Source organism: Gracilinanus agilis, chromosome 6 (genome assembly GCF_016433145.1).
Source record: "Gracilinanus agilis isolate LMUSP501 chromosome 6, AgileGrace, whole genome shotgun sequence".
NCBI lineage: Eukaryota > Metazoa > Chordata > Mammalia > Didelphimorphia > Didelphidae > Gracilinanus > Gracilinanus agilis.
The window spans coordinates 43,542,240-43,564,996 of NC_058135.1; positions in this window are offsets into that span (position 1 = coordinate 43,542,240).

Sequence of the window (22,757 nt, forward strand, 5' to 3'; positions counted from 1 at the left end):
CCAATAGCAACGCACATTTCCACTGGTTTTAACGTGTCATCAATCAAGACTTATTTCCGTATTATTGATAGTTGCATTGGTGTGGTCATTTTGAGTTTACATCCCCAACCCCAATTATGTCTGCATCAACCCGTGTGTTCAAACAGTTTTTTTTCTTCTGTGTCAGTCAATAGACATTTCTTAAGCTCCTGCTCTATGTCTATCACACCAAGGTCCATGATCTCCTCAAGCAACCATCAAACATGGAATGAAGAGTCCTTATAGTGGGGCTGGGGCTACCTTCACAAGGAGAGAAGGGCTATTTCTATCAAAGACTGGAGGATGGAGTGGGAGATATCAGAGATTTAAAATGAAAACAAAAGGGGATGTTCTCAGCAAACAGGCCTTCATTTTGGGGTGAGCTGACAAGTTGGGAGTCAGGATGCTGAGAGATTGAGGAGAAGAGGAAATTTGGAATCACCATTGTAGAACAAAGACTCAATTAAGGAGAAATAGGATTTTCTTGCTTCGGCAAGATCTGGGGGAGATCAGCTAACATCAAAAATTAGTCAAGGAGGGGCAGCTGGGTAGCTCAGTGGAGTGAGAGTCAGGCCTAGAGACAGGAGGTCCTAGGTTCAAACCCGGCCTCAGCCACTTCCCAGCTGTGTGACCCTGGGCAAGTCACTTGACCCCCATTGCCCACCCTTACCAATCTTCCACCTATGAGAAAATATACCGAAGTACAAGGGTTTAAAAAAAAAGTTAGTCAAGGTAGGGGCCTGACCATTTTGCCCACCTCAGAAACCCCAACTTGTTCCCTACTGCCCTTTAGATAAGATATGGTTTCCTCAGTCTGGTACTTCAAGCCATCTCCACTGTGGCTCCCACCAATCTCTCAAGCTTTATCAGCACTTCCCTTCATTCTAAGTCATTCTCATTGTTTCTTGAATTCCCCTCTCTGGCTACTGCCACTGTGTGTGGATACCAGCCATGGCCTGTGACTTGCCTGGGCTTCTCCTTCGTCATCTCTGCCTCTCAGATGATTTCTCCACTATAGGGGGCCATGCCTCTATATGATTTTTTGGGGTCCTGAGCGGCATGGTGGTATAGGATGGTTAAAGCAGGAGAAAGAAAATGAGAACAACTAGACTAGTGGTTAGCCCATGCTGTCCCGAATTCTGCGGGCATCGAAGTTTATTATATATCTTTCTCAAGTAAAAAAAGTCACAGTTGGTAAGGGGCAATAAATCACGTATAATCCATTGAAGTCTAAAGAATACAGATGCAAAGACAAATGGTCAAATTCCAAACCCCAATTCAGAGGGGATAATTCCAGGAGAGGAAATATCCCAGGGAGATGCTCACCAGTCAAATCCTAAAGGAGCCAGTTCTAATCTGAATATGCACTCTTATCTAATTAACATTTGTTAGGAAAGGAATCATTAACTCAGTAGATGCTGGTCTGCCACTTCAAAGGTCTCCAATAAGAATTCTAAGAAAGGTGGGGATCAAAGACTGAGTCAAAAGAGGAGCCTCAGATTTTTATCTTAGATGGCCCATTCAGTCTGCATCCTGACATGCAGTGCAGAAAAATCATACACACAGTTTTACTTGCCAATGATTTTGTAATGGGATCCAGATAAAATATCTGTTACAGACTCTGTTTCTCTAAATGACTCCTAATAGCCTTCTTGGAGGGATCAAGTTGATTTTGGATTAACCTACCTGCTGGTACCAGAGCTTTTCAGGGCTCAGGTGACCAGGACCAAACACAAAGACTGCCTCAGCCTGGATTGGTCACGTAGGGAATCCAGATAACAGGCCCTAAATTTGATCCTATTTCTCCAAAGGTTTTAATACATAGAACGGCTTCCCACACTCCACCTTTAAGGCTCAGTCAGATCTTGTCTCTTCAAGGAAACCTTCCCTGGTCTCTCCTATTGTTAGCCATCTCTCCCTCCTCAAATAACTTTGGATTTCCCCAAAACTGTACACATAACTTCTAGCACCTTGGAGAGTCGCCTGCACACAGAATTGAATAGCCACTTTGGAAGAGACACTCATTGGTCATATCTTTTGGGTGAGATGGAATTCACTACCTGCTCGTCACCCACTAAGCCTTTCTAGTAACCAAGATTGACATCCCCTAACCTGACAGCCCCAGAGGAGAGGATCATCCTAGAGCAGAAACATAATGGGGAGGCAGACACTTCTTGGCATTAGACTTCTCTGGGCTATCTATCCCTCCCTCCTCCCATCAAATCCAGTTGTTGTGACTAGAAAAGGGACAGCCCAGTCAGTGTGCTTTGACATAAGCTTGCTTTGTGACCTTGCTGGGTCAGATGATTCACAATCTCCCTCAGATACCCCACTCTTGCTCACCAAAATAGATGCTTATGAGGCAGATGCAGATCATCTCATTGTGTAAAATGGAATTAGCTCAAGCCCATTCATAGTTAGACTCTAGCCACCAGAGATAATGTCATCCCCACCTCCCTTAGTGGGGAGGGGAGACGAGTTACCCACATGTGACAATAAGTAACAAATCAAGAATAAGGGACTGCCCTTTGGGCAGTCCAAAACAGTGTTGAGGCTGCCATTTGTCCACTTGAATTAGAGGTGGACCCACAGGAAGTGAGGAAAGACACGATCTCTTAAAGTATGTTGGTTACTTCCTGTTGGGCAGTTCCTGCTTTGAACTTTGTGCTGAAGGACCTCTGCTGAGACCTCAGGCAGCTTCCTCTCTGAATTGTCATGTGGGTAAGTTAGGCTGACTTCCTTGGCCTACCTTGGCCTTTCCAGAACCTCTACTTCAAGGGGGCTTCTTTGCCTCTCTAATTGCTAAGGCCTTGTGACTAGTAGCCTAGTTTAATTAGCCTTTTAACCCTCTCTCAGTCTGGACCTCTGCTGGTCCGGGCCAGCCTCTCCCTCTCTCTATTTCCCCACCTCCAACCTTCCTAATTGTAAATAAACTACCATAAAACCCATCCTGACTTGGGTCTATTTTAATTATGGAATCAATCTGAATTTGATTGATTCCTGGTGACCACACCTTAAATACAATATCTAATTTTCCCTCTTACATCATTCTGAACCAAGAGCTTCATAATCTGCCTGGTAGGCTGCAGGTAGGCATCCTGGAAACACGACAACATTTGTTTCTTACACAGTAGCTTTAAAGGAAAGGAAAAACAGTGTTTTCTTGCTGGAGAGGTGAGGGCCCCATTTCAAAGGGCTCTTCTCATCTCCTTCCCTGACTTCAGGCTCACATAACAAGAGGGCATGGAGTGAGCACTGAATGAAGGGCAGACAGTCAGGACAGTGGGTTTTAGAGCTCACGAAGCAGAAATTCCTCCACTGATACAACTCAACATCACAGAGAGTGGTAAAGGAGAATGAGAAGATAAGAGCCACATGTGGTATGTGTCAGAGGCATGTCTTGAACCCACCCAGCCTTCCTGACTCCATAGCTGTCTTTCTATCTGCTATATCCCCCCACCTCTCATTTCTGTCTGAGAACACTTGCCTTACAAATAATAGGTGCTTAATATATGCTTGTGAGATAGAATTCGCTCCAGTACTCTGCTCTTGGCCTGACACCTAAATAAATGTTTAACTTTTGTCCATTTGAGTTCTACTTCATGGGGATGTTGGGGTTACATACAAGAAACATTTTACCTAAACTCAAGAGATTTGGGCTGCCATTTTAAAGGGTTCCATTTTACACTGGGCCTGGAATAATCCATACAACTAGTATGGAAAAGAAATGGTAGAGTATATACAGAGAAGTCAAAGAATATAAAGAAGATTAGGTCTAGAATCAGAAGATAATATTCAAATCCCAGCTCTGCCCCCTTACCACCCATGTGAATCTGGGGAGATCACATTTTCCCACAGGATTTGTCTACTCCTCAGACCAGAGATTCCTCCATTTTTGGTGTGTCCTAGACTCCTCTGGCAGTCAGTCTGGTGAAGTCTAGGGACCCCTTCTCAGAATCATGTTTTTAAATACAAAAAAATACATAAGATTACAAAGGAAATAAAAGATTAGTGAACACAAAGATGTCACTTTTTCCCCCATCCCACTTCACTGGTCTGTCCACGGACTCCAGGTTAAGAATCTCTGAACTAAGAGGCACTTAAGTAGCACAGTAGATAGAGTGCTAGGCCTGGAGTCAAGTCCTGTGTTCAAATCTGACCTCAGATAGTTCCTAGCTATGTGACCCTGGGCAAATCATTTAACCCCTTTTCTCTTAGAGTTGTTACTAAGGCAGAAACTAAGAGTTTAAGAAAAGAAAAAGAATCTGTGGGCTAGTATTTCTCTGACATCCTTTCCAAATCTAAATCCTACAAGCCAACAGAAGCCTCCAAGTAAACACAATCAATCCTAAAGCAAACGTTGACAACTGACTAAATGAATGACTGGAACAGCAATAATATCTTGTGGTGAAAAGTGTAACAAGCCTCCAGTAGATCCAGAAGCCCAGAAGGCTTCATAAGCTCACAAGTACAGTCAGGGAAAGGCAGCTAGCCTAGAGTCAGGAAGCCTCATCTTCTTGAGTTCAAATTCAGTCTCAGTTACTTCTTAGCTGTATGACCAAGTCACTTAACCTTTCTATCAGTTTCCTCATTTGTAAAATGAATGAGGTGGAGAAGGAAGGACTTGGCATACAACTCCAGTGTCTCTGCCAAGAAAATTCCAAATGGAATCTTGCAGCCTAAACAATTGAACAATGGCACTAACAGATAACCAAAAAAATAATCTATTGGCTATTTCTTCCTCTGGCCTTCTTATTGTAGTGGAAAATCCTCAGATCTCCCCCTTTTAGAGGCCCTCTTATATTCTAAGGCCTGGCTTACCCACCCAGAAGCTTGCTACAAACAGGATGACCAATACTGTCTCTCCTTCCCCTGCACCTGCTGGAACTCCAGAACAAAGCCAGTAGTTCCACTTCAAAAGGCACTGTTGCTTCCCATGCTGTGACCTGATAAATCCATGATGGATTGATGTTTTGGACTTATACTGTCTATTCCATACTGAGGACTATACAAGTCTGGGAACTAAAAGCTGCCTCCTCCTCCCCACTCCTTGAACAATGCTTCAACACAATGCAGGACTGTAAAAGTGAAATTTGGGAAATGCCATCTAAAAGTACATATATATATATATATGTATATATATATTTATTTATTATGGACATGTGGGGACCTTAAAACTACATTTCCCGTGGTCCAACGGGTTTCTGGTTTGGTTCTTTGGGCGTGGGAAAGCCTGCGTTGCCACGCAGAGGACTGTTTAAATGGGAGGAGTATCCAAAAGGAAGCCTCTTGGCTAGCAGACTCAGGAAGAGATGGGAGGTAACAATAATGGCTGGGCGGCATTTTTGAATTCTTACAAGCGTGTGGTCTAATGATTTTACCAGCGTGGCCATGGCTTTAATTAAAATACTAATTTATATTATTATATCAGCCTTTATTATTTTTTATATTAATAGGACCAATCCCCTTTTTCATCCAATCATGTAATTCCCTGAATCTGTATGTGTCCAATCATGTAACCTAAGTGTATAAAATAACAAGAACCTATTTCCTCAGGGCCCAGGCCTTGGAGGAATGATCCTGTCTGGGTCCACAAGAGTAATAAATCTTCTTTTCTTACTCTAAGTGACTTGTGGTTTCCTGCAGCCTAGCTAAACAGAAAATTCTATAACATGATCACCTCCCCATTCATTCACTTGTTTCATCTTGTTATAAACAAAAAAGGCCTAGGGAGATACAGGTATACAGTGATGTGAATGTATCTATGAATTCTCCCTAATTGCAGATGATGGAGGAACACCAACCCCGTTTACCCTTGATGGTTGTTATAATTTCCCCTTTTTTCTAACAGTTGCCCAGAGAGGACCCAGAAAGGTTAGGTGGATGGGTAACCCTTTCAGGTCCAACCTGAGTTTGGATGAATTATTATAGGGCTTTGATTTGCTTTGAATCACATTTGAAATCTGACTGCGTTGACTTCCTTCCCAATGGTCATGATAGAAAGACCACTCAGGAAGGTACTTGTATAATCAGGGAAAGGGTAGACAGGATAAAAAATGGGGATTGGAGACCCTGTCAATCTAATATCTATAACTAGTTTTCACAGGACTGGAGGCTAGTAAAAGTTGATCTAGTAAAAGTTGGAGCTTTATTCTCCACTACCCCTCTGCCCAGCCTGGCCACAGCCAAGCCAGGGAATAGGGACTGCTGTTGATGCAGATGTGTTGTTGATCTTATTCTCTCAGATTTCTCACTGTCAGTGTTTGGTGATATACTAGCTCTCACAGTCTTCAAGAAATAGATTCTTCTTACCCTCTTCTTCATAGACCTCCCAGCCTCCCTTCACCACCCAGAGACCCAGAGACCTAAAGAGCTAAAAAATCCAGAGACCTAAAGATCTGAAGAGCACAAAGACCCTACACCAAAGGTCAAAGACCAAAGAATCCTCCAAGAGGCTGTCAGGGTTATTTATACTGCCAGGCCAACTGACATTTGCCCCTGGCTCACAGGCATCTGGGAACATTCTATGCCTTCCAACTACCTCCCCTGTCATTCAAGGTGGCATCCATCATTTCCCAGGATTTGAACATAACAATCTCTATGTTTGAACCAATTATGAGGCCAGATTTGGGGGGATAGAGGGACCCAGAAAGGGAAAAGAGGTCAAGCATTGCAGAGGATTTACTGAAGGGAGATCTGAGTCTAAAATAATGTAGATGGGGACAGCAGATTGAGAGCCAGGCCTAGGGACAGGAGGTCCTAGGTTCAAATCTGGTCTCAGACACTTCCCAGCTGTGTGACCCTGGGCAAGTCACTTAACACCCATTGCCTACCTTTACCACTCTCTTCTGCCTTGGAGCCAATACACAGTATTGACTCCAAGACAGAAGGTAAGGGTTAAAAATAATAATAAAAATAAAAGAATGTAGATGCTGAGAGTTGGGTGCTGGGGACTAGATACCAAAGAGGGCCCCAGAGAATGGATAGAGGCTCAGGGCCTGAGGGGAAAAACCAAGAGAGGAAAGGAGGGGGCTTAGCCCTCAGGCCAACTGGTTATTAAGGGAAATGAGCAAAAACGATTTGCTTTTGTATCCTCAGTGCTTTGAACAGTGTCTGGCCCAAAACAGGCACTAACTGAATGAATGACTGCAGAAAAAGAAAAGCAGAAGCTGAAAGGAGAGTTGAGCCTGAGTGGCCTGGGTTTGAGGAAGGGGCAGGCCTAGGGGCCCCTGGAATGAGGCTAAAGATAGAATCCTGGCAGAGAAAAGGTAGAAAAGGAGGCTTAAGTGGGATGGGGGCATTCCCAGAAATCAGAACTGTGGGATTGCCTTGGAAAACCTCAGAAAAGGGGCAGCTGGGTAGCTCAGTGGATTGAGAGTCAGGCCTAGAGACGGGAGGTCCTAGGTTCAAATCTGGCCTCAGCCACTTCCCAGCTGTGTGACCCTGGGCAAGTCACTTGACCCTCATTGCCCACCCTTACCACTCTTCCACCTATGAGCCAATACACAGAAGTTAAGGGTTTAAAAAAAATTCAGAAAAGGGGCTAGCTGGTTTAGTGAGATTTAAGAGGAGGTATGACTTCAAGAAGAGAGGGATGGCTGGGTGGGATGGGGGGCCGTGCATAGCCAGAAAAGGAATGGGTTGGGAGCCTTAAGGGGAGCAATCCCTGTGGGTTTTTCCAAAGGGGCTCCAACTTAGCAAATTTAGTAAGAAGGAATAAATGGCTTGGAATCAGGAAGACTTGGGTTCAAAGTCCATGCCAGGCACATTCTATCTGTGTGTCCCTGGGCATCCTTTGCCAGGCTCAGTTTCCACATCTGTAAAGTGGGAAGACCAATAATGTCCCTGTTCTTCAGCTCACAAGGTGGTGAGATTCCAAAAATAGAATGAGTGTGTATACATATATTGTAGACAGACATATAGAGTGTGCAGACCCATGGAAACACTGATAGATCTACAGCTCTGGGGAAACCTCAGCTCTGAGCAGAAGGGAAGATGCAATCAGGAGTTTAGGGTAGGAGCACAGGTACAGTGAGAGAGGAAGAAGCCCTGTGTTATAGCAAAAAGCTTATAGAAATATTATAGATATGCCGAGAACAAGACAGGGACCATCGGAGTGACATGGGCCCAGCTGGGGGAAGTTGCCCAGAACAGAGTCCGTTGGTGTGAGATTGTTGCGGCCCTATGCTCCTAAGGAGTCAACAGGAATAATAATAATAATAGCTTATAAGAATATTATGGCCAAAAAGCTAAACTTGGCAATTAAGCAGGGGGTTTTGGATAACGTCATGCCCAAGCAGGCCAGTTATCTCTCTGACTCAAGGTTCCACGGACACAACTCCTGGCTGACAGCCCAGGGACACAACTCCTAAACGGAACAGCCTTGAAGATTAAGAATCCTATCCTGTGGCACCTGGAAGCATCCCTACTCCCTCTGTCTAGCTATTAGCTAACCCTAAGACAAAGGCACCTATATCCTAGAAACATATATATATTCCTTATTCTGAATGCCCCCTCGGGACTCTCTTTGCTGAGTTCCCCCAGTGCGCACTGGCAATAAAGCTTTCTCCTGCTTGATTGCATTGTCTCGTGTGTTCCTCTGGAGGCCACCCATTTTGAACCCTAACACCTGGAAGCCATAAATCAAAGTGGATGAGCAGGGGTGGGGGTGGGGAAATACGTTTGGAGACACTGCGCAGGCGCAGGAGTGAAATACGGAAAAGAGCGGCTTCAAGGTCGTGAAGGCAGTGGAGACTTCCAAGGAAATGTGGCTCTGGGCTGCAGAAGCTCCAGGGCATAGGCCAGGCAGAAGCGTGGGCCTGGAACAGCAGCCACCATGGATCCTGGGTTTAACAGGCCTGTTCGTGGAACAGCAGCACTACTCCTGCGGCCTCCTTGTCCGAGCTTTGGAGCCACCCTCTCAGCTCAAAGGAAAAATGAGCTAAGTGCCCCTGCGCAGATGGGAATGGTGGTCACATGGTCCACGAGCCACGTGCAGAGTGCCAGCCCGCCAAACGGCAGGAGAAGTTTGAGAGTTCTGATGGCACCGGGAAACCATCAGAGCCCAGCCTGGTAGAGTTCCAGGCCTGGTTCCCTTTGAAGGGAAAAACCATGATTGGGGGCTTCCCCGTGGAGAGTGGGTAACTGGCAGACCCATGGAAGGAAAGCAGGTGGCATGCTCGGTCACTTGTGGGAGGTTCTGGTTTGCCGCCAGTTAGGAATGGGCCCTCAGAGATTTGCCAGGAAGGTGCTGGCTCTCTAGACCAACTGGGCCTTTGGTGACCCTCCTGGAAGCCATTGACCACTGGTATTGGCTACAGGTTTCTTCTAGAATTTTTCTCTTGGTCAAGCTGTCCAAAAAGTCAGGCTGAGAAGAGAACAAACTAGTTAGGCAGAGAGAGAGGGGAGGGGATAGGGGTTCAACCTTTTCATTTTTATTCCTATCTTCAGCCAAAATTCTATGTGTAAATGTGTGCGTATGGATGTATGTATTTTTGTGTGTATGTGTTTCTATGTATCAACTGCGATGCAAAAAAGAAATACAAACAAACTTTTTGTTTTATAAATATCAAGGACCATGATTATAGTTAAGTTTTTTTTCATTTATTCCACAGTATTTAGCTAGCATAGTATTGCTATGGGTTACTCGTGTATGTGTTTTTTTTTTAATACAGATATAATTTTTTTTACAGACTAGTTTGCATTTTGCAAAAAGAAAAAAGCAATCTTGGGACAATTCATGCATAATTGAGTAACAATTCAATTCATCACTAAAGTGTTCTGTAAAATAGAGAGGCTTTCTAAACCTTGTCTATCTATGAGTAGGATACAGTATATATGCATGTATACAGAAATATACACACATGCACATGTGTATATATTTACACACATACATACACATATTCTACCTACATGTAAGTGTGTATACACAGCACACACACATACACAGGGTTATCAAACACTAATAGGGAAAAAACCAAACTCTGCCAAAGACAGAGCTGCTGGCCTCCCAACGCCACTGGGCAGGGAAGGGGAGCCAGGCTATGGGGTCTGTGTGGGAGAATGGCCCCTCAAGGGCCAAGAATGAGGGCTTGGGAACAGGTGTCTGAACTCTTCCCTGTCTCTAGCAGGTCAAGATTGAATCAGGGGGAAGGCAAGACATCATGTCATTGCCAATGCTCCAAATTTTCATAAATTCTATTGAGAGCTTTGGGATCTGTGTTGTGAAACGTGAAATCAAATTCAGCAAGAAACAAGGAGACCCATTGAGTCCCAGGGAAGAACAGGTAGGGTCCCAGAATAAGAAAGGAGGTGATGCTGGGTCCGAGTGGAGAAAAGAGGAGGGAGAAAAGGCAGCTGGTTGCTGATTATGTGTCTCTAAACTGGAAAACTCATCATCCAATTAGACTGAGCACAATTCACTGAAGTCATCAGACAAAGGAGGGTGGAGTTGATTTGGTGCATAATATAGCAGGAAGCAAAGAGAAATGAAACCCTATTTGATTTGAATGTTTTACAGAAAGGCAGCTACAGCAGACAGGAATACTACTGGGATGAGAACCAGCACTCGTTTAGCTTCCATGTACAGATTTTAACTTGCTCTAATTTGATTGGCTTGTCCACGTGCCATTTTTCCAACAGCCCTTCTCTGGCTGCTAGTTCACATATTCCCCATGAACTTGGTTTCAAAGACTGCCAGCCCTGCCTGCCAGACCCTCCCTGGGTCCCGAGCCTTTTCCTGTCACCCAGTACTTATCCCTACTCCTGCTAAGCTGAATGCCTGATGCTCCATCCAAATGCCAGTTTCCTGCCTTGCTGCTGCTATTTTCTGACGCTGATCCCAAACCTTGGCTGCCGCTTCTGGAGCTGCTTCCTGCCTCGCTGGTTGATGCTGATCCCAGAGACTGCTGCTGCTGCTTAAGATTTGGGAAGTATGCAACACCACCCCCCCCCACACACACATTGCCCGCATCCTCGTAGACATTAATGACTTTTAACCTGAAAGGAGCTTCTACTCCACTATTGCTCTCCACGTGGTGTTGGACCCAGATTTTAAGGTCTGGCCTAGATTCAGTCGTGGCCAGAGAAATCACACTGACAATGCAATATGCAAGAAGAGGCTCATTTATTGGCTAGCAGTGATGCTAGGGCCAGTAGGCAGAGAGGCTTGCCTGATTGACCCCTTGTATTCCTTAGCCAAGGGTTTTTATAGGGTTTCTGGAGAAGGGGGGTCATCAAGGGGGTGTTAGTGTCAGGGGTCAGGAAGCATCTGACAACCATCCATCAAGGGGGTTTCAGGGTCAGGGGTCAGGAAGCATCTGGCAGACATCCAGGAAGGGGGGAGATAAGGATGACAGTTACGTACTGGGAACTGTTTAGAGCTGGAGGTTAATTTTAAGCCTATCATAGGGGGAAGATAAGGAAGACAGTTATGTGCTAGGAAACATTTTGGAGCCAGTGGTTAATTTTAGGCCCATCAGTGGTTCTTTCTTTCTTTCTTTCTTTCTTTCTTTCTTTCTTTCTTTCTTTCTTTCTTTCACCCTTAATTTCTGTGTATTGGCTCCTTGGTGGAAGAGCAGTAAGGGTGGGCAATGGGGGTCAAGTGACTTGCCCAGGGTCACACAGTTGGGAAGTGTCTGATTTGAACCTAGGACCTCTCATCTTTAGGTCTGATTCTCAATCCACTGAGCTACCCAGTTTCACCCTGCCCCCCATAAGTGGTTCTTCTAAGACCTGACCTAGTTGTCTTCCACGTGGGCCCTAGCTTTTACTCTTCAAACAGGAAGTAGAATGGCAAGCATGGGCCACATGGCTTATTTCAAACTATTCCTTGCGATTATCTTGCCTGAAACTCAGGGGAGAAATTCACCCCGTACATATGCTAGGCCTGCCCAAGACTTTGAACTATATACTCCTTATCGAGTCATCCACACTGTGCTCAGAGCAGAGCTCAGTTAGAAGAACCTTGAATTGGACCAGAGGTGGATTTTAAAACCTCAGAACTGAATGTTTTTTGTTTCTGTTTAAAAAAAAGTTTCTGTATCTTATTGTATTTTGCTGATTAGTTTTGTGAATTAATTTTATTGTTTTGTTGGTTTTTCTGTTGCACTGAATCATTTTAAGCTAATGAAGTTTTGGCTGCTAGATTAATTCTGTTTATGATTTTATTGTAACTCCCAAATAGTGAACAAATCTATCAGAATTGGTAAAAAAAAAAAAACCAAAAACGTTTTTTTGACTGTATTGCTTGTAATCTGTTTCTTATATTGTATTTCCTGATTTCTTTAAGGTTTCATTTTTTTACCCTTATACCCTTGTACTTCGGTGTATTGTCTCATAGGTGGAAGATTGGTAAGGGTGGGCAATGGGGGTCTAGTGACTTGCCCAGGGTCACACAGCTGGGAAGTGGCTGAGGCCGGGTTTGAACCTAGGACCTCCTGTCTCTAGGCCTGACTCTCACTCCACTGAGCTACCCAGCTGCTCCCTAAGATTTCATTTTTTAAGTTTACCTCTGTTAATCCAATTCTGTTATCTGTACCATTTATGAACATCTTAAACATTTTTAAGCTGTAAAAGCCCATAAACCTTATGTATATTGAATTTGTCATCTCAACTATAGGATCGCATGTCTTAAGTTTTTATTCTATCTTGATAATTGTGTAACCTTGGAGATTTTGATGCCTTGAGAATTTAAATTATAATTTTATGAGAGGTCTTTAGAATTGACTTTATATGCCTAGTACCCTTCTATATAAATGATAAGTTTTTATATATTTATTTTAAAGAATTGTTGTCTTAAAGGATAAGGTTTTGTATATTTTATTATAAAGAATTATTGTCTTAAGGGGGTTGAGGAAATATGAAAGTTTCCTACCTGGGTTTTTTTTTTTTTACACAGGAAGCCAGGAGAGCTCCTGTATGCATGATGTTTAGTCTCAATATTTTAGCTTGCTTTCCTATCAGAAGGATCTAGAATTCCTGAGGATAATTTAGACCCAGAAGGTTTTTTTTTTAATCAGATTTTTTTAGGCTCTGCCCCACAATTGCTATAGAGGCAGTAATAGAGTTTGTTAATAAAATATCTTGTGACAAGTATACAATTTTTTTAAACATCATAACAAGTGGTTATAATAATAGGTTTGTTTGCTATTGTCTTTAAACGTGTTATTGGAAATTATGGTACTTTATTTGAATGTGCATTATGAATCTGCTATTTTATAAAAACCATTTACACTCACAATTCATGCAAAAGCTTAACAGGAAATGGATCTCATTTTTGGGTGAAAAACCTTTCACTAATTCTAAGCTACATATTTTTTGATTTTTAAAGCATTCTTTTATTTTTCTTCCTTGCATGTGCAATGCAATATGTATTCTTTTCTCTCATTTCTTATCCTTGAAAGCACTGTATTTTTCCCCTGAATTTTGAATTTTCTTATTGCTTTTCCTTTTAATTTTTTTAATAGAGCAATTGATTTTTTCCTTTTTTCTCATTTTTGTACTTAAAGTACATATAATCCATGTTAATCCTTTTGATTTTACAGTAATATAAGCTTAATGTAAATATATATTTGCTATAATATTAATGCATACCCAAAAAGACTTAGACTATGGTAACCTGCCAATATATTGATAAATATTATGGGACTGTGATTAATGTCTCTGTCTGATTCCAGGAGAAGTGCTAAAAAGAGCCACAAGGTCATGGAGACTGACTGAGAAATCTGCAAAGTGCCAAGGAGCAAAAGGTCATGCAGACCATGGATTGAGGAAGTTCTATGCCAATACTGAAGGGCTTGAAACTAGTGTTTGAGTTTTGGGGTTGCAGCTTTCTAACATTTTAGAGGCCAGACTTCCCCTTAACTTAAATTCCTAGTAAAGCACCTACGATTGGCTATCATTATGCCTTATTCCCTGAGAAGGTGCAGGAAAATTGGACCAGGTAAATACTCTTCCCTTGCACATATATTTAGTCCTGTTATTTCTCTTATATAATGAATGGCAAATTTCTGTAGTCCTGGCTCCTGAATGAGTAATTGCAAACTGCTTAAATCACTTTAATTGGGCCTTGATTCAAGGACCTGTTATAAGTTTGGTTTTTTTTTCATACATTTTTGCACATAAGATTTTGACATTTTACATTTCATTCACAAGTTAATTTTTTCTTTTATTTGTATTTTATTTGTATTTTATTCTTTTTTATTTCTTAATTGATTTCATACAACCCCGTGACTCAGCCATGTATCCTTAGCTGACCTGGGGTACCTTTTTCAGGGGAGAATGTGTTATTTGGAATTTTTCTCAGGGGGGGTGTAGGTTTTATAATCATAATGTCTGTATTATAATCTATAATGTAAAATTTTAATTCTTTTAGGAGTAATTTCAGGGAGGGAATGTGTAATTCTCAAAAGGAAATGTATGTTTTATAATCTATAATGTAAAGTTTAAATTCTTTTTTTTTTAAACCCTTGTACTTTTCGGTGTATTGTCTCATAGGTGGAAGAGTGGTAAGGGTGGGCAATGGGGGTCAAGTGACTTGCCCAGGGTCACACAGCTGGGAAGTGGCTGAGGCCGGGTTTCAACCTAGGACCTCCTGTCTCTAGGCCTGACTCTAACTCCACTGAGCTACCCAGCTGCCCCCTAAGTTTAAATTCTTTTGAGAGTAATTTCAGGTTAAGAAATTTGCCATCTCCCCAGAATCCAGACAATGAACCTGTTTGGAGAAGGCACCATGAAGATGCCTGAAGAGCCTTCACTGGATCATGAAGATCCAAATTGAACTTTGGGGTGCAGTTGATTGAACTATGAGGAGTTGAATGCATCTGTTTTGAATGTACACTCTTATGCCAATAGGGGACTATCCCAATTGGCTTTTTGTCAATGTGGCTAGTTTTTTATCCTCTTTTTCTTTTATCCCCAAATTCCTATAATTTAGAAGTTGACTATCTTTACAAGATCCATCGAGAAAGACCAGTCTTTTCACTGAGTCTCAGGGGGGAATGTGTTATTTGGAATTTTGGGGGTTCCTTTGAGGGTTATTTGAGGTCATTTGAGTTTTAAATATTTAGATATATGACAAACTTCCTGTGGACTTTTAGGGGACTTGGAAACTACATTTCCCATGATTTCTCTTGTAATGCAGGTAGACAGGATTACGTAAAAGAACAGTATAAGACTCCTGAGGTCATTGGAGGCGGTGACTTTGGTATGAGGGAGGCACGTGGTCATCTTTATTTTACCAGCATGGCTTTAATTAAAATATGAATATTTCTATTTACATCTGTCTATATCCATTTTAAGCTTAACAGTTTGGCAACCACAAGGGATTCAATCCTAAATAAACATCCAGTTCCTTTTCACAGGCAAAGTGATCTAAAGTTGGTGTCTGAAAAAGGCTCAACTTTTAAAAGGACTCAGGCAAAACAGTCACAAACAACAACTGAACTCCCTGGCAACGCCTCCTGATCTTTCGAGGCACGAATTGATTTCATTCAGTTTCTACAACTACAAGTCCTTTATGAGAAAGCTGAATGACCCAAGAGCTAGATGTGTGTGTATGGGTGTGTGTACCACATCTCTGAAGTTGATGAAGTTGACAAACCCATATACACACATGGGGATCTCTGTGCAGACTAGATCTGTGCACAAACACAAATTTATGCATGCTCTCCTCACACATACCTGAATGAAAACTGCTTCAAGAAAAGCCAAGTTCAGCTAGCACTACATAAAGCCAAGTGCACTCACACTAGGAAAGTGGCTCCCTAAAAAGGTGAGCACAAGCATGTGATCTCATGTGCCCCCACAAAATCTCGAAGATGCTCAAGATTTCTCATTCAAATTGCACGTGGACAAGCCAATTAAATTAGAGCACATTAAAATCTGTACGTGGAAGCTAAATGAGTGCTGGTTCTTATCCCAGTAGTATTCCTGTCTGTTGTTGCTGCCTTTCTGTAAAACATTCAAATCAAATAGGTTTTCATTTCTCTTTGCTTCTTGCTTTATTATACACTGAACATTGGTTTTGTTCTTTCTCCCTTTTATTTCCCTTTTATCTCTGAATTATTGTAAACTTTAATTTGATTAGATTTTCATGATCCATTGAGGAGACTGGTCTCCCAAAGGGTCACAGGGGGAATGTAAAGTTGAAAAGACCTTGTGTTCTTTTAAACTACATTACCCAGACTCCCTTTCACCATATCCATAATTCCTTCTTAGGCTGTTTCCTGTTGGTTGTTGGTTTTCGCGGGTGGTTTGTAAGGTGTATTTTGGGGTGGTCACAGGGTGGTTTTTTTTTTTTTGAGAGGAGGCAGCATGGTAAAGGGTGAGTTGGGACTCTTTTCCTGTGCTTTTAATAAATCCTTATAACTATCATACTTTGGAGGCATTGAATATTAATTTTAAAACTTACAAGTCTCCAAAACTCCAGCTGTGAAAAGAAAATAGTCACTGTAGGTTCACAGACTTGAGTTGTCCTTTTCTGTCCCCTGCTGAATAGAATCAGGGAAGCAATCAGAATCCCATTCTGTTTGAATCTTCTTCAGTAATTTTCAACCACCAGTTATTCCTAACCAGCTATATCCAAAATCCTCAAGGAATGTCCAAGAGGAAAACACTAACCTGTCAACCACTCTTGAGCTTCAAACCCCAAAGTGTCTCCATTATAATCCCAACAACCTCACCTTAGGCACTTCTGGTAATTCTGTCCCTCTGACCTCCTAAACATTCCATAGAAATCTTAAAACTCTCCAGAAATCTCAACTTACTTGATACAACCTACATCTGACTACATTCTATTCTTACATAGGCTAAATAACAAATAACTCATTACAGGTCACACAGGAAGTATCTGAAGCCAAGTTTGAACTCAGGTCCTCTAGACTCCAGACCTGGCATCCTATCCACTGTGTTACAGTAGCTATCCCCTGAATATTTTTCAAAAGCAAGTTCAGAGGCCCCAGGTTAAAAACCCCTTTCTAGATGAATTTAGCAATGAAATAATAGGTTGCATTATGTGAATTTGGAGCAAGGAGCTCCTCTTTGTTGGGGGAACCTTGGACCATGCTTCTTGTATCCTCAGAGCATCTATAAATATGTATATTTCCTTTCATTGTTGTGATTTCTGGAAATTGGGAAGGCCTAGAAGAAGGCCTTTGTAGGAGCCCTAACCATACCAACAGTTCCCTACCTCTCTGGTGATTTCCACCCCATATTCATTCACCAGTTCTGATGAAGAAGTGTTCCTTCCATTGAGTTGACAGCTCTCTCCTGGGAGTTTCTCCATCCCTACTCACTCCCCATCCTAGCCTCTTCTATGTGATGCCTTCAGAAATATCCCACCCTGCTGGGATCCCCCTGCATGAATTTTTCTTCTGAAAGATAAGCATCCCTAACTCCTGATCCCCACAGTTCTCTCCCCATGCTCCCCAGCTTGTCAACCTTCTCCCTTACCAAAACGATGGCTCCCCTAGTTAAATGCAGTGTTCTAGAGGGGTTTAGCAGAGAAGCAAGACTGAATTAAGAATTTGCAGCCCTGGATTTGAACCCTGGTTCTGCTGCTTTTGTGGCCTTGAGTCTGTTATTTGACCTTTTAGGCATCTGTTTACTTCTCTGTAAAATGAGAGCCTTGACTTAGATGACCTCTGAGCTCCCTTCTGGTTCTAAAGCAATAAACCCCAAAGGACTGTGCAACCCAGTGGGGGAGGGGGAGGAAAACCCATCCATCCAGAAAAGCAACTTAATGCCAGACTTTCTCTGGAGCTGCATCTGAATCTGAGGCTTGTTTGTTGAATTTGAGCCATTTTAGAAGACATCTCCCACTGGATTCAGTAGGGACTTGTTCCTCCTGAGGGGCCTGTGCTAAAGATTCCCCTGTGCCATCATCACCAAAGGATCTATCTGGGGGTTGAAAGGCACTTTCCAGGGAAGCGTAGCCCTTGCTGACCCCTCTGTGGTCAGGATCTTTGACTTTTCTCTGTCCCGGGAGCTCCTAGGGAGCTAGTCTGAAGTATTCCTGAGCCCCCAGACCCCTTTAGGAGGTCAGTATCCTCTTGGCATTGGTTCAGGTTGGAGACAATAATTGCAGAGACCTTCTTCATCAAGGTTGTGCGCAGCCTCACAGCTGCCATGCCACAGGGTCCTTTGCCCCTGCCTGAGGAATGAGGAAACCCCTGGCTTGGGTATACTGCCTCTAAAGTAGGCAAATGAGGGAGGGGAATTTTGCAAGAGTATGAAATGAAATGTGGTGAAACAGAGAAGTAAGAGGAAGAGTCAGTTGGAACCTTGAGAGTAGGGGCTTTTGGTAGAACAACAGAATCTCAAGAGGAGGTGAGGTGTGCTCTTAGACTCTGACGGGAGAGAGCAACTCCTGATCTGGCTTCAGGACTAGAAATCAAACGCATTCCTGAGATATTCTTACCTTACCCTGACAACTACTAAATCCCTGCCATTGCTCCTGTTCACAAAGAAGACCTGCATGGACCAATCAAACTGTCGGCTTACCTAAAGGGTTTACTCTGAGGGTAGGCTGGAGCAGTCCTGAAGACAGACCTCTCACCTATGCCAGCTACTGACTAGAGACTTACTCTTTTGGAAATTTGCCTAAGATTAGTTAGCATAGGAAAAGAACATCAAGCAGAGAGGAATTTATAGGCCAGCCCAGCTTTAGCCGAGGCTGAAAGGCTTGCCATTGATTGGGGTCATTAGATAGGGAACCCTAATAACCCTCTTTCCCTGATCTTACTCTTGTGATCTTTTATTCAATAAATAATCATAAAATATACAGGAAAGCAGTCAGATTTACCTTATATCAGTGGTTCCCAAACTTTTTTGGCCTACCGCCCCCTTTCCAGAAAAAATATTACTTAGCGCCCCCTGGAAATTATGAAACTATTTATTGAACTCAGAATAGAATGTAATGCAAAAAAAGTGTAGCCATCACCACCCTCCTGGATCGCTACAGCACCCACCAGGGGGCAGTAGTGCCCACTTTGGGAATCATTGGTCTAGAGCAAAGTGAAAAATTAATAGAAAATTATTCAGAGATTTTAGTAGACTCTAGTGCATCCAAAATAGAAGTTCTGCCTGCAGAGGAAGAAGAGATCTCTATCCAAACAACTAAGGAGCTAAAGGGTCAGAACAACCATCAACAACTCCACAGACCCAAATGAGCAGACCTCCTGGGAACATAAGCAAAGGAGATAACAAAACAGGAAAATTTGTCCTTGAGCTGATACAAAAATCTACATTGAACTCTAATGTAAAAGATTTCTATCCTTCACCATCTCTATGGTCAGTGAATAGGCCAAACAATATCCCAATTCTCCCAAGTCCCCATGCTCAGGCAATCCCATTGCAAGCTGCAGATGGGTTGCAAACTGAAACCCTAAACCAAAAGGTAGTAGCTGATAATAATATTCACATGGCAGATGACTGGTGCTGGAAGCCATCAAAGTTCATGACATTCACAAAGTCCCACATGAACTCTGAAACCCACACAGCAGGTAACAGAAGGATGGTGATTCCACTCAGATTCCCTTATGTAACTCTTTTCTCACTAACATTCCCTTTTACTGGAATTATTGCAATCAATATCTCTCTTCAGCCCCAAGAACATATAGAGGAACATTATAGGCTATTATTAGAACCCTTACCTGCCCCCTACAAACTCCTAGGAAATTCCCACCTTTACATGCAGTAATACAGAAATTCCCCTAGAAGTCACTTCAAAACAAACCAGCAAATAGTGAGTTAATGTTAAAAATATTAAAACTCTAACTTGGGTTCCCATACACAGGTGCCTGCAAAAACATGCCAGAATAGTCTCCAAGTTTCCCCCCACCCTAATCCCTGATTAGGTGCAGTACACATAAAAGAACAATGAAATGATAAATGGAGAAATTGTCTCCTGTACTTTCCTACCACTGTAGCCCAAGAGATATGTCAAACACACTTTGTAAAATATCAAAAGTTACTAGAAAATGAAAAGGGTGACTTAATTCATTATCTTTAAGAAAAGATGTATGGGAAAAATCATGCCAAACCCTGTATGAGATCAAAAGAAAGAAAAAGGTATAAAAATAAAAATCAGCAGATGGCCCCAGAGAACAGCCTTCTGCAAGTTTCACTAGCTCTCTGGCTGTTTTCCCTTGTGTCACCAACATCATTTCACCCCCAAGAGACTGGCCCAGTGAGAGTTGGTCTTTCATATTTTGGTGCCTAGGACCAGGGACTCTTGGACAAATGAGCTCCCAAACCCCCCAAAAAAGCTGAGGACACTTCCCATTAGGACAACTAGGCCTCCACCTGTGGGTGCTGCAGCCCCTCTCTAGAGAAAGTGAGATAGAAGGGTGGGAAGATCAGAACTTCTAATATGAAAAGAACCTTTAACACACAAAAGACACTAAGATAGATAGCATACTAAGATAAAAAAAAAGAAGCTATGGGAAATAGCAAATCAAAGGAAAGAAAACTTTTATCTGTTCGGTTAATAATCACCAACAGCCTGGCAATCTCTTAGAAATGGGACAAATTTTTCCTCTCTGCCCCCCTTCCAGAAGCGACTGGCTACTCCACATTTTTTTTCTTTCTTTCCTCCAGCCAGAAAAACCAGTTCTGTCCATAGTTTTTTCTTTCCCCTTTGGAAGAAATCCAATTAGTAATAACTATAGACCATTTAAAAAGCCTTAATAATTTTCAAAAACCAACAAGCCCTGCACTTAATTAAATCAAACTCTTTCTAAAGCCCATGTACACAAGATAGACATATTATCAAACAAACAACTTTTCCAGCAATGTGGCATTCACGGGAATTATTCAGGCAGGTATCAGAGCCACTTCATAGAAAAATGTAGACGAAAAGTGCATTTATTTTAGAATATCTATTGAAGCATGAAAAAAGGTAATCAAGAGACAAAATTTGTCATGTGTCAGCCACCTCCTTGCTAAGAGTTAACCCTTTTCTGACTCATCCTTTTTCCCACAGATTTCTTTAATCATGTAATTATGATTACAAAATTATGATTACAAAAATGTTACAACAATTGATCTTTATGCCAGGATGAAAAGAAGAATCTAGTTTATATAATTTATGCATTATGATTGTCAGAGTATTGTGTGAAATGCCCAGGAAAATGTGTTTGTGTTTTATGTTCTGTTTCATAAATATCTATTGTCTGTCTGTGATCACAATGGGAGAATTACACTTTGAGAAAAATAAACCTCTCTCTTTTTCATTCATTCCAGAAGAATGAAGGAGACAGACAGAAGCTGTTTGAGATTCTATGCTCTCATTGAGGCAAGAGTCAAAAAAAATAATCTGTCAAACATTTCTCCTTCCATTTCTCAATGGCCAAGAGAGAGGGAATGTAGAAATCAAAAAGACAGAAAAAGGGACAAATTTGATCCCACCATTAAATCCTATCAACAGATTAAATACTGAGATACATATTTTATGAAAATGACAAAGGATTTTAGAATGCAATCTAAGGAAAACTATATTCAGACAGCTACCTAGAAAACAATGATTCTGAGTTTTGCACAGAAGTACAGAAGTGCAGCTCAAACTTTCCTAGCTAGTCAGAACCATCAATCTAACTCAGTGCTTAACCAAGAGTGAAAAAGCTTCTTTAAATAACTACCTACCATTAATCACACTGATGTTAGTGAAGATTTAATTTAAAGTTTATTGAAACAATACAATTTGAACACAATTGAAACAACACAAACAACACAAAAATCAGATCCTTTTAGACAGAAACTGATCCATGAGAAAATCATAAGCCGAGGGTGAATCATTCATACCACCCCATTTGAGCAGTAAGTAATTTTGAGAAGCCAGAAAACATTGCCCACTTTTCCCAAAACTCATGATCCTTTCTCAACATATTAGAATATATATTTGCTAAGGAATTGAGTAAGTACTGATGTTACAGTGTAAATTTATTAGCTACCAGTTAAAAAATGGAATTTCAGCTAAATTTGAGAATGTACAAAACTTACATTGAAAAAACTATCTATTAAGACTTGTAATGTGTGAGTGCAGATTTAAATGATTAGACTTACCAAAAATGCTAGTTAAACTGAATTTGAGAATTGCAAAATATGAGTATAAAGCATATAAGAATTTAATATCAACTTATTAAAAGATGTGATATAATATGTTATAAAAAGTAAATAAGATAATCTGAGTGGGTCAACAAGGCAATTTGGGTGTGAGGAAGGATAAAGGGGATATTAGGTGATTATAAGGTGATTGGAGGAGGAATGAAGGTATGGGAAGGTATATAGAAGATAAAGGAAATGGGGTATGTAGGAGAGGGCAGCTCAAACAGGTTTATTCCCAGAGGCTTGAGACAGAGAACACAGGGAAGAAATTAGGGCCAGTAAGAAACGTTTAGGTTTTGTTTTCTTTTTTTATGATCAAAAGGGAAATTTGTTGTGTGATTATACATTTTTTTATTAAATTTAAAAATTTATTAATAATCATTTTTAACATGGTTACATGATTCATGCTCCTACTTTCCCCTTTACCCCCCGCACTCCCCCCACCCATGGCCTACGCACATTTCCACTGGTTTTGTCATGTGTCCTTGATCAAGACCTATTTCCAAATTGTTGGTGGTTGCATTGGTGTGGTAGTTTCGAGTCCAAATCCCCAATCATGTCCACCCTGACCCATGCGTTCAAGCAGTTGTTTTTCTTATATGTTTCCTCTCCTGCAGTTCTTCCTCTGAATGTAG